Genomic DNA, 13202 nt, shown 5'->3' on the forward strand with positions numbered 1-13202 from the left:
GATAAAGAGATTGAGGCCCAGGTTCACGGGTGCACAGTCTGCCAACAGTCCAGGCCTAAAATGCCTAAGGCCCCTGAACATAGGTGGGAGGAGACACACGCCCCTTGGTTGAGGGTTCATATCGACTACGCTGGGCCCTTTCAGGGGCACATTCTTCCTTCTCCTCATGGACAGCCATTCCAAGTGGCTAGAGGTCATTCCAGTCTCCTCCATACTACTGCTAGGACCATCCAGGTGTTGAGAGGGATCTTCGCCTCTCACGGACTTCCAGATATCCTTGTCTCTGACAACGGACCCCAATTCACTTCTTTTGAGTTTCAGGCTTTTCTACAGGCCAACATGATCCGTCATGCCATGTCTGCACAGTTTCATCCAGCTTCCAATGGCCAGGCTGAGTGGATGGTGCGCATCACCAAAGATGCATTAAAGAAAATAACTCATGGGAACTGGCATCACAGGTTGGCTGACTTTCTCTTCTCATACCGCACCATACCATGCACAATCACTGGGAAGAGCCCAGCTGAAATCCGCTAGGGTCGCAGGCTCATAACTAAACTGGACAGGTTGCACCCAGACTGGGTGGCGTCACAGGTGTCACAGCCGCGAGCACCTAGGAGACTTCAGGTGGGCGATCCGGTCTGGCAAGGAACTATGGTCCTGGACATCTCTGGGTGACAGCAGTGATATACAAGGTCTTTGAGTCACTATCATATGAAGTGGTCTTGGACGATGGTTGGGTGATCTGGTGCCACATCGATCAACTGTGCTGGAGGCTTCCCAGCCACATTTCCGCTCCTGGCTCTGCTCTCGGGGAGGAGGGGGGAGGACCACAATTACGATTATGGACCACAGTCTCTCCGCAAAAGTGGAATTTCCCAGGCACCAGAAGGGGGTCTTGCCATAGAGGCGGCTCCTGACTCGGGTACTGGGTCAATGAGACATTGCTCGCAACCGGTCTACCGGGCCTATCCAGCTGCTGGTCTTGGGCTCAAGGGACAGTGCTCCCAAGAGGAGTCCATTGTGGACTTGGGGAATGCTACCCCACCACTGGACCTGGGGAATTCCACCCCACCAAGGAACTCTGGTTTGGGTTCAGAGGATCCAGCCAAGCAGGGGAGATTGCCTGAAGCTAGGGGGCATCACAGTCCTGGCCTGCCGAGCCTGGCAGGCACGTTCGCAGGCCAGGACATCACAACCGCTTCAAGAAGGTCAGAGCGAGCAAGAGGACCACCCAAACACTTACAAGACTACATAAGATCCCTGTCAGTATGTGAACAGGTTTAAGGTCACTTAGAAATAAGAATGTGCTCAAAAGAACAAGTGTTCAGTCATTGGTTAGGTACAATGGTAAACATCATTGGGGAATGAGATATAGGATTGCCAACGGTTTTCTTTGTAATCTTAAGTATGTTTTGAAAAAAGAGGGGAGGAGTGTTATGTCCTGGGCTTACTGAGTCATTCAGCAGGTGCAGGAGGCTGCAGAAAGGTCCAGGCAAAACTGTGAATGCCCGAGACCAGACAGGCTGTCTCCTGCCTTGAGCGCATGCGCAAGGCGGGAGAAATGCCTTTCATTGATTGGCTATGACTGTCCCTGTAAGGGGGTATAAGAACAATCCGTGCCATTTTGTTTTGATTCTGTTGGAGAAAATAAAGAGAAGACTTGTTTTACTTTCTTTGCCTCATCTCAATGCCTTGGCGAACGAAACAGAACAGGAGACATGATAGCAGTGTTCCAATATCTCAGGGGTTGCCACAAACAAGAGGGAGTAAACCTATTCTCCAAGGTGCCTGAAGGCAGGACAAGAAGCAACGGATGGAAACTAATCAAGGAGAGAAGCAACCTAGAACTAAGGAGAAACTTCCTGACAGTTAGAACAATTAACCAGTGGAACAACCTGCCTCCAGAAATGGTGAATGCTCCAACACCAGAAGTTTTTAAGAAGAGACTGGACAGCCATTTGTCTGAAATGGTATAGGATTTCCTGCCTGAGCAGGGGGTTGGACTAGATGACCTATAAGGTCCCTTCCAACTTTATTATTATTATCTTCTGGTAGTCCACTCCCTGCTCAGGCAGGAGATCTTATACAATTTCAGACAAATGGTTGTCCAATCTTTTCTTAAAACCCTCCAGGGTTGGAGAAGAGAGGCAGGATAGGAAGAATATTGGTGCTTTTGAATTTCGGTGTTGATATGATTCTTGAGAATACCATGGACTACCAAAGAAACAAGCCAATGGACCATTGTACAAATCAAACCAGAGTTTTCAGTGGAGGTTCAAATGTCCAGGTTCAAATTATCCTGCTTTGGATACATTAAGTGAAGACCTAGCTCTCTTGAGAAAGTTTCATTGCTGGGAAAAGTAGAAGGAAAGGGAAGAAGAAGACGACCAGCAGTAAGATGGATGGACTCAGTTACAGTGGTGATTGTGGCACCATTGGAAAACGTGGGAGAATAGATGTGGGATAATCATCATTGAAAAAAATATATCTATTTCAGGAGTGTCAAACTGCCGGCCCACAAGCTGGATGCATCATGCCGAAACCGTGCCCACCCCATTGCTGGCACGTTGTGACATGTCACATGACATTGCAAGTTTGATACCCCTGATCTATGTGGTTACAAGGAATCAAAAACAATCAGTCACAGGACATTATTTGACATCATGGGGTACATCTTGCCGTTCTGACATCTGCCAGATATTTGTTAAGGTGACCAACTTTTTTACAATGAAAAGGAGGACACAAATAAATTGAAGAAAAAATATCGTAAATAAAAGAAACATTTTATTCATTGCAACAATAATACAGAATACAGTATAATATGATAAATACACTATAATAAAAAACATTTGGAACAATAACATTTTATATTGTAATTATGCTTATATGCTGCGCCCGCAGCCGCCCCACCACCACTGCTGCCCCGCCATGTAGAGCGGGCCCCGTGGCTCCCAAAGCACCAGCTGCGCCGGCTCCAGCCCCGGGGGGCAGCCTGCCATCAACACCCCGCCAGCACCATCACCCACCCTGCGCAGTCCTGTGTAGAGCAGGCCCCATGGCTCCCACAGCACGGGGGCAGCCATCCACTGCCTCCCCTCACACCCCCGCCCGCAGCAGCCCCACCACCCCTGCCTCTTGCGCCCGCAGCCATTATTGTCCTAGCAGGGCCGAAGATCAAGAGAAAGTTACTGTGGTGTCGCCGCTCCAGTGTCCTCCAGGTATCTTTGGGACTAACTAGGATATGGTGTAGTTGAGTAGCAGGGAGGGGTGCAAAGTTCCTGCCAATTCGCCTTCGCTGCAGACAACTTACATGTGCAAACTTTGCCGGCCAGCAGCAATTCCTTTTGGCTTTTGAAAGCCAATAGTGGGAGTAGCACAGCTCATGCAAAAGTTGAAAAAAAAAAAAGGTGCCGGAACGCCATTCTGAGTGTTCTATGAGGAAAAAAAGCCCTGCAGATTAGTCTTCAAATATCGAAAAGTAGGACATGTAGAAGGACACTTTTTGAGGGAGGACAGAACTTACAAAAGGAGGACTGTCCTCCCTAAAGGAGGACGGTTGGTCACCTTATATTTGTGCCAAGTCATCTTTGATTGTGTATTCTCTGATATTTACTTTCAGCGTGATTTCGTTCAATATAATCCAAAATTAACTGAGTTAAGAGTTTTAAAAAGAAAAGTCTTTGTGTATCCTGATGTTGTTTTCCTAGCCAGTTTTTACTGACAGGTTTGGGCCCCCAAAATAAAGTTACTATGAAATGTTGGGTTTGCACTACTTTCAGAAATCCTGACCATAAACATCAGGAAAATGTTTGCAGGCTTTAAGAAAGCTGCAATGTTTGGAAACATTTTGTAGTGATCAATTGCCAATTGCTTCCATTTGGCAACTCCCTTTTTTTAAAATAGCAACTAAAACAAAGGGTTCTCTCTTTTGAAAAACATTTCATCAAGAACACCATCTTCCTATGTGTATTATGTCAACATTAAAATATAAGGCCCCTTTGTTTTTCTTTAGAGCTATGATGCAACTGTGTCTAATCCAATGCAAATTGAAGATTTGATAGTCATTCTAAGAAAGCCAAAAATAGCTTACAGAAGCCAAATTTAAAAGGGAGTTGTGGACAAATAATGAGACAGCATGAAAACACAAAACAGTGGTGTGCCCAATTTCTTTGTTTTTCCCTGGCTTCCAGGTTTTGCAAACAAGCAGGATGTAATATAATGTATGCATGTAATGTATGTATGTAATGTATATAATATTTGACTATCAATCAAAATGAGAATGCCCACACTTGCAATGGATCTCAAACTAGAGAATACCCTAAGAGTCAGCACAACTGCCTTTCTTACAGGTGACATATAATTCAAGTTCAGTTCAGTTCTTTTCTGGGGACTACGAAGATACACCCATGTAGATTTCTTGGCAGGTCTGCAATATCTAGGATTTTAATTCCAGTATAGTTTTCAGGTTTGAATTTTCTTTTTTCTTCCCCCTTTTTTGAATATTATTAAACAGTTGAAAGAATGAATGGGGTTGAATGGGATTATTAAATCTGCATTTCTAAAAGTGGTTTCCTGTGTTTCTACTGGAGGCTATTAAAAAAAACTAGGCCTGCTTTTCTGCCTTTAAGATCCTTTGGGGAAATATAATATTCTGCCTTTTAACATTCCCAGAATATTTCTTTCTATGGGTGTGTGTGCTGTCCTCCCACAAAACTTCTACAAAAAATAAAATATTTTTAAAAACAGGAAAAAAAAAGAAAAAATGGGAGGGAGGGGCAAAGTGCAAAGGATTAATCAGTGGAACAACCTGCCACCAGAAGTTGTGGGTGCCCCATCACTGGAGGCTTTAAAGAAGAGACTGAACAACCATTTGTCTGAAAGGGTATAGGGTCTCCTGCTTGAGCAGGGGGTTGGACTAGATGACCTCCAGAGCCCTTCCAACTCTTATTCTGTTCTGTTCTCGGATAAAGAAAAAAAAAGGAAAGAAAATAAAAATATACACTGATGCTGTTACCCAGTTTAGTAATATATATATATATTGATCGTATGCAATATTTCTATATAAGCATAAACAATTATACAGGTAGTCCTCAAGTTATGATGGTAATTGAGTCCTGCAATTACGGTTGTAACTCACGATGGTTGTAAAGTGGGTCACCGTGTGACAGGACTACTTTTATGACCTTCTTTTTGGAGGGGGGTTGCCAGACAACAGAATTAAATGCCAGTTTTCAGCAAAAATATTGTAAATTGTGGTCACATGACTACAGGACAATGCAAATGGCCATATAAGCAGGCTGAGCACCCAAAATTCAGTCATTGGAATGGTCCCCCCTCCTGAGGTTGGAATTTGAAAACTGGATCGTAAGTCCCTTTTTTGGGATCCCTGGTAACTTCAAAAGGCTGCTAAGTAACTGGATGTAAGTCAAAGATCACCTGTAATGATGAAATCCCAAAATTAATATAGCCCTTCTTTATAATTCCAAGGAAAAAGGCCAGAGTTGGTTTCCATATAGAAACAAAGCTAGACAAAGCTTTTCCCTTAATCAAAGTATTTAATTTTGCCATCTCAGCAAATTCCATTAGTTTCACCATCCATTAGTTTCACCACCCATCTCTCCATTGTGGTAATCTGTGGATCTTTACATCTTTTGACTAATGTTCTTTCATCTCCAGTTTTGAGATAGGCCAGAATTGGTTACAAGATGAAGCAATTCCTAACAATCATATTTATCCATATCTTTCCCTCCAAATTTGCTGGGCTTAAACCTTGCAGAATTCTCAGCCTAAAGGTTAGGGATGCATACCTTCACACATATACAGGCAATGTCCTTTAGATATCTGTGAAGAGAAATTGTACACAATGAATGAAAAATGTTTGCATTCTCCATTATATTTATTTATTTAAATCTTGCCTTTATTGTTTTATAAATAACTCAAGGTGGAAAATATACCTTATGCTCTTTTCCTATTTTCCACACAACAACAAGCCTATGAGGTGGTTTGGGTGGAGAAAGAGTTATTGGCCCAAAATTACCCAGTCTGCCTTTATGCTTAAAGCAGGACTAGAACTCACAATCTCCTGGCTGATTAGCCCAAAGTCACCCAATTGGCTCTCATGCCTTAGGCCAGACTCACAATCTCCCAGTTTCTAGTATTCTGGCCACAAACAGCAGAGTTGATTTATCTGTTGAAAAAGTTTAAGTTCTTTCTCTAATGATGTTCAATATTTACAAATACAATTTAGTATTTAAAAACATCCAAGAGACTCCTGTGATGATCATCAAAAAGGAACCAAAACTAGTTAAATGCTGCATCACCAGAACTTCTTTATTTGCAGAAGCCAGAACAGACATAAAAATGCAGCGTTGGTGTGCATCTGATCATTAAACATTCACTGTTCTCGATATAGGTCAGAAATGTTTATGTGTTATGTTTTTATACTGGTTGAAACCAGGAAGTGAAGTTTGATATTCCCCATTTCTCTGGAAGTCTTTTTTGGGAATCAGATGGGTCTTTTTCAGGTTATTGTGCTAAGAGTCAACATATCTTAGCATCCACTGGTGCCTTAGTTAGTAGGTAAAGCAAGCACCGAAAATATTGTCCCATTAACCTTGAAAGGTCTTCAAGGTACACACATCAGAATGGATATTCTTATCTTGGCCCCTTCTGTCCTGCGAATTTTCTTCCACTCTCCTTATTGGAGAAACAATCTTGCTCTGCCCTGGGACCTATGGACAGGGCCCTGGTTTTAGAGCTGGGATGTAATGACTGATGGAGAAATTTTCTGACAGTTAGAACAATTAACCAGTGGAACAACCTGCCTCCAGAGGCTGTGAATGCTCCAACACTGGAAGTTTTTAAGAAGAGACTGGACAGCCATTTGTTTGAAATGGTATAGGGTTTCCTGCCTGAGCAGGGGGTTGGACTAGATGACCTCCAAGGTCCCTCCCAACTACTACTACTACTACTACTACTACTACTACTTCTTCTTCTTCTTCTTCTTCTTCTTATTATTATTATTATTATTATTATTATTATTATTATTATTATTGATCATCGCACAGTCAGCCAGATGTTCAGACTGGATTTGGCATTTTGTCTACCTATTGAGTCCTTACCCAGGACCTGGGATAGGCAGATGTGGATGTTTGATGGTATTACAGATATCGTCGCAGGATGAAAGCAGTTCCTAGTAAGGCCGCCTTTTGCAATTGACTAATAGCGAATTTGTCAATACCAATGGTGTTCAAGTGGTGCTCCAGTTGTTTTGGGATTGCACCCAAGGAGCCTATGACTATTGGTACTACCCTTGCTTGCTTTTGCCACAGTCTTTCTATTTCTGTTTGTAGGTCTTTGTATTTTGTTATCTTCTCCAGTTCTTTCTCTTCTATTCTGCTGTCTCCAGGCACTGCCACGTTCACTATCCAGACTTTTTTGTCTTTCTTATCGACAATTGTTAAGTCTGGGGTGTTATGTTGCAGGTGCTTGTCTGTTTGAATTCTGAAGTCCCAGAGCAGTTTAATTTTATCATTTTCTATGACTTTCTCTATTTTATGATCCCACCAGTTTTTGCTTACAGGCAAATGATATTTTTTGCAGATCTTCCAATGCACCATTGTTGCTACTTTGTCATGCCGCTGCTTGTAGTCAGTCTGTGAAATCTTCTTGCAACAGTTACCAAGTGGTCCACTGTTTCTTCAGCTTCTTTGCATAGGCGGCACTTACTGTCTGTTGCTGTCTTCTCAATTTTGGAACAACCTGCCTCCAGAGGCTGTGAATGCTCCAACACTGGAAGTTTTTAAGAAGAGACTGGACAGCCATTTGTTTGAAATGGTATAGGGTTTCCTGCCTGAGCAGGGGGTTGGACTAGATGACCTCCAAGGTCCCTCCCAACTACTACTACTACTACTACTACTACTACTTCTTCTTCTTCTTCTTCTTCTTCTTCTTCTTCTTTCTTCTTCTTCTTCTTCTTCTTCTTCTTCTTCTTCTTCTTCTTCTTCTTCTTCTTCTTCTTCTTCTTCTTTCTTCTTCTTCTTCTTCTTCTTCTTCTTCTTCTTCTTCTTCTTCTTCTTCATTATTATTATTATTATTATTATTATTATTATTATTATTATTATTACCATGCTATGTGGAAGATACAAATACAGAAAAATCACATTGTACAATTTCCTATTGCAGAAACTCAAAGAAACTCAAAGAACCATTAGATGGCAGCGGTTTCCTGCATCTCTTTGCTGCCATCTGGAGTTTTCTGGCTTTTTGCTACCCAGATGTGGCAGGCTTTCTGCAGAGTCATTTGTATTACAAATAGTCCTTGATTTATGATTACAGTTGGGGCCAGAATTTCTATTAATAAGCAAGGTGGTTGTTAGACAAGTCTTGCTCAATTTTACAACCTTCTTTGCCACTGTTCTGAATCACGGCAGTTGTTAAGTGAATCATCACTAAATGAACGCGGTTCTTCCTTTGAGCTTGCTTTTCAGAAGCCAGCTGGAAAGGTTGCATATGAAGATCACATGACCTTGGGATACTGCAACCATTGTAAATACATACTGGCTGCCGAGCACCTGAATTTTGATTGCGTAACTGTTGGGCTGCTGAGACAGTCATAAGTGCAAGGACTAGTTGTAAGTCATTTTTCAGTGCCATTGTAACTTCAAATGGTAACTAAACAAATGATTGTACTATTTGTACAGCAGCCCAAAACTATTTGTTTTACAAGCAGTGACACTTCCCGCAGCAGCTCGTCCTCCTTAGACATGCCAAAACTTTCAAGCAGTCTTCTTCAGATGTGTGAGTCTTTTTGTTCTGTAGTTCCCAGACAGCTCATCCAATCCCAAATGCCTGAGGACCTGTTTTGCTAAAGGCTGTTCCAAAATGCTTCTTGCATTTTTTTCAACAGCTTTGATCATTTGTTTGGCAGTCCCTAAAGCAATGGCTTCACCCTACCTTGCAGAAGGCTTGCTCATGTTTAAAAAATGATTGTGATGTCAGTGGCTGGGTTTATGCAATTTATTGAAACATAGTTTGCTGGAACAGAATGGAATGGAACGGAACAGAACAGATAGAATAGTATAGAATAGAATAGAACCTTGGAGGTTTTCTAGTCCAACCTCCTGCTCAAGCAAGAGATCATTCTGCACTCTTTCTAGAGTCTCAACATCTTTTTTACATTGTGGTGGCCAAAACTAGATATAGTATTCCAAGTGAGGCCTTACCAAGACATTATAAAGGGGTACTAACACTTCCTCTCATAGCTACTATTATTGACTACCATATTTTCCGGTGCATAAGGCAACCTGGCGTATAAGACGACCCCTGATTTCGGCGCCGAGTCGCATGCCGAGTCGCATGCCTAGAAAGTTGTCTTATATGCTGGAAACTACCGTTATTTCTGGCGTATAAGACAACTCGGCGTATATGATGACCCCCGACTTCTGTGCCGATTTCAATGATTTCGAAAGTCGTCTTATACGCCGGAAAGTACAGTAATAGTATACTATATGCTGTATACTATAGTATACTGTACCTGTGCATTTGGTTTTTCTTGTCTAAATGAAGAACCTTATTTTTTTCACCACTGAATTTCATTTTGTTAGATAGCACCCAGTGTTCAAGTCTGTCAAGATCCTTTTGTATCTTAAGCCTATCCTCTGGAGTGTTGGCTATTCCTGCCAGCTTGGTGTCATCTGCAAATCTGATGAGTTCCCCATCTATCATCTCATCCAAACCATTGATGAAGATGTTGAAGAGTACTGGACCTAAAACAGAGCCTTGGGGCCCACTACACACTTCCCTCCATGTAGATGCAGTTCCATTGAGGACTACATGTTGTGTGCAGTTGGTGATCCAGTTATATCTGTCAAAGAATGCAATAAAATTTGTCTGGCATAATTTGTTTTTGACAAACTCATGTCATGTTGGCTTTTGATTATGACCTTTTTTTGCCTCTAGGTGTTCGCTGATTCATTGTTTGATTATCTTTTCCAGAATCTTCCCAGGTATTTAGGTCAGGCTAATAGATCTGTAATTTTCTGGATCCATTTTTCCTCCCTTTTTGGAAGATGGGAACTACATTAGCTCTTTTCCAGTCCTCCAGCAGTTCCCCAGTGCTCCAGGATCTTTGAAAAATATATAGTTCAATGGTTCTGAGATCATGTCTGCCAGTTCCTTGAGAACCTTGGCGTGTAATCCATCTGGTTCTGGTGATTTGAACTTGTCTAGGGTGCAATGAATCATAATAATCAGCTAGAGACAAAATTATAAATTCGTTTAAACATTACTCTGTGCAAATGTATAAGAAAATGTTTTGGGGACATGGAATTAAATCCGTGCTGGATTTATTTGGTCAGCAATGCCAGGTTCAGTTAGACTAGAGTTGTGATGTGTTTGTGAGAACATCTTTAGGACAACATATCCTAATCTTCTGTGACTTTCCACATCATGCAAATGTTCAGCCAAAACAAATATGCCACGTGAAGCAAAGCAAATCGATTTTTCAAAATAACACATCCTAGAATTTTCACCATAGCCTTCTTATATTGTTTTCTAATTGCATGGCTAAAAACTTGCACAGTTCCACAGATGTGTTTGTTTACTCAAAATAGCTTACATAACTTTCCTTCCTAAACAGATCATGGAGAGAAATGAAGAACAGTATATTCCTTACTGAAGAAGTCATAAAACCTGGACAGTGGGAATAGTCAGGTAGGATAAGGACAATGTGCATTTAAAATTATTTAAACAACTGGGAAAATTAAAAAAAAAAAAACACCATGGAAAGATCAGAGGTGAGACTTTGTGGAGAAAACATCCTACAGAATCACTGTTCCTCCCATCGCCACACCCAATCCAGGGAACCTTCAGACATGATTTCAGCATGTTAGAAAGTCCTGATGTGATTTTTCAGATAGTCAGACTTGAAACTGGATGCGGTTTTCAAGACTGCGTCAGACTTTTAAAGTTACACTCATATACAGATGGGAAGAAAATCATTGTATGAGGAAAACAGGTTCCTAAAATTCAGTCCCAGCTAAGCTCAACCAATCTAAAACTTGGTTAATTATTTTACCTGTTTGGAGGCTGCCCTATAAAAATGCTTTCTCCAAGACAGCTAACAAATCTTTAAATTTTAAAAATCCTATGGATTTCAATATGTCTGGTAGATTTAAAGGAGGCAAAATCTGGATCTAAGCGCTGTAATCTAAGCAATTTAAATTACTTCAGTTAGATGGAAATCTAAAATCTAAGTGCTGAGCTTCGAAACTGTACAGGTAGTAGGAATTAACATATTGTCAACTTTTCATTCTGCTTCTCTAAGAACAGTTGTATTGATCCCTGGGCTGTCTGTCTGTGTGTGTGTGTGTGTGTGTGTGCACGCGTATCATTCCAAGGCAGAGAAAAGGCTGCAAATTTGGAAGGAGAAATCTAATATCAGATTTCTATTCCTGTTCTCCCATCTGTTTCCCAGTTCAGCTGCTTCCATGCCAGCCGCCACCCTCTGCAGTGGGTCACCAAGACAAAATAACGACATGTGTATAGTGTTGTCATCGCACGAATCCTGCCCGTATGTCCTTCATCCGTGATATTTCATGCACGTACATGTTGCGGTATTTGCTTCCCAGCAATTTTTGTAACTTGTGTCCTGATAAGGGAAGCTGAACAACTGGAAAAGGGTGGGCAGAAACTGCACTGGAAGGATTCAAAGCTCAACCAGCTTGCCCCAATAACTTCAGTCCATGCAAAAAATAATTCCTGTTAGCAATTGATTCCCTTTGCTAGCAAGGAGATAGAAATATTAAGGGTCAAAATTTGAGAGATACTCTGTACGGGTAGTTCTCGACTTACGACAATTGACCCGAAGTTGATGTTGCTAAGTGAAAAATTTGTTGAGTGAGATTTGCCCCATTTTATGATTTTTCTTGCCACAGCTGTTAAGTGAAACACTGGAATTGTTAAATTAATAACACGGTTAAGTGAACCTGGCTTCTCCATTGACTTTGCTTCTCAAAAGGTTGCAAAAGGTGATCAATAACCCTGGGATGCTACAGCCGTCATAAATCTGAACCAGTTGCCAAGTATCTGAATGGTTGTAAGTGTGACAAATGGTCCTAAGTCACTTTTTCAGTGCCGTTGTAACTTTGAATGGTCACTAAACGAACTGTTGTAAGTGGAGGAGTAGCTCTACCAGCATTTCTTAAATTCAGCAACACTGAGATGTCTGGACTTCAACTCCCAGAATTCACAGCCAGCCATGCTGGGTTGGGGAATTCTGGGAGTTGACTGTCTATGGAGATTTTTTCTGGGAGTTGAAGTCCACACATCTGAAAGTTGCCGAGCTTGAAAAACAACAGCGTGATTTAAACTTGTGGTATCAATGTAATCCCTGGATGGCTAATATTTTGGAGATCAAACCAGTTTCTTACATCAATAGTGATGGACACGGTTTGATGAATTAGCAAGTGTTACTTCCTCCTAAGCTACAGTCAACACAGCAATAGCTCGTCCACTGATCATACTTTAATAAAGTAAGTGGGGTAGAAACAATGTTTAAGCACTTTGGATTGTGGTAGATGAAGCCGGAAAATCTTCCTATTTCCAAGAGTAGCAATTGGTTGCAACTCCATCGAAGGAGACTGAGATTCCAGGGGTATCTTGGCTCACACTAAACCTGCATGTAAGAAAAAAACTTTTGCAAGTTTTGTGCTTCTATTTATTTGTTTGTTTGTTTAGCAGTCTTGTTGCCTCTGCCTAAGCTTGACCTCACACTGCCAAAGATAAAAAGCCAAAGAACTTTGGTGTGGCAGCTGCATATTTATTTATATAATATTAATAATAATATGATGATAATAATGATGATGATGATGCCTCCCACTTGTATATTCCGCATAGCATGGTAATAATAATAATAATAATAATAATTAGTACCAATCAACACCTGGGCAATTCCAGTCATTAGATACACAGCTGGAATAGTGGACTGGACTCAAGCAGAACTAAAAGCCATGGATAGGAAGACCAGAAAAATAATGACAATGAATTATGCCCTTCATCCACGCAGTGACATTGACAGACTTTATCTACCAAGGCAAATAGGTGGGCGTGGAATGCTACAAGTACATCAGATGGTCGAAGAAGAAAAAATGGCTTTGGAAGAATATCTGAAGAACAATGATGAAGATGCACTGAAATTAGTA

The sequence above is a fragment of the Crotalus tigris genome, unplaced genomic scaffold (genome assembly GCF_016545835.1).
Source record: "Crotalus tigris isolate CLP2741 ecotype Arizona unplaced genomic scaffold, ASM1654583v1 scf7180000018151.1857312, whole genome shotgun sequence".
NCBI classification, from domain to species: Eukaryota; Metazoa; Chordata; class Lepidosauria; order Squamata; family Viperidae; genus Crotalus; species Crotalus tigris.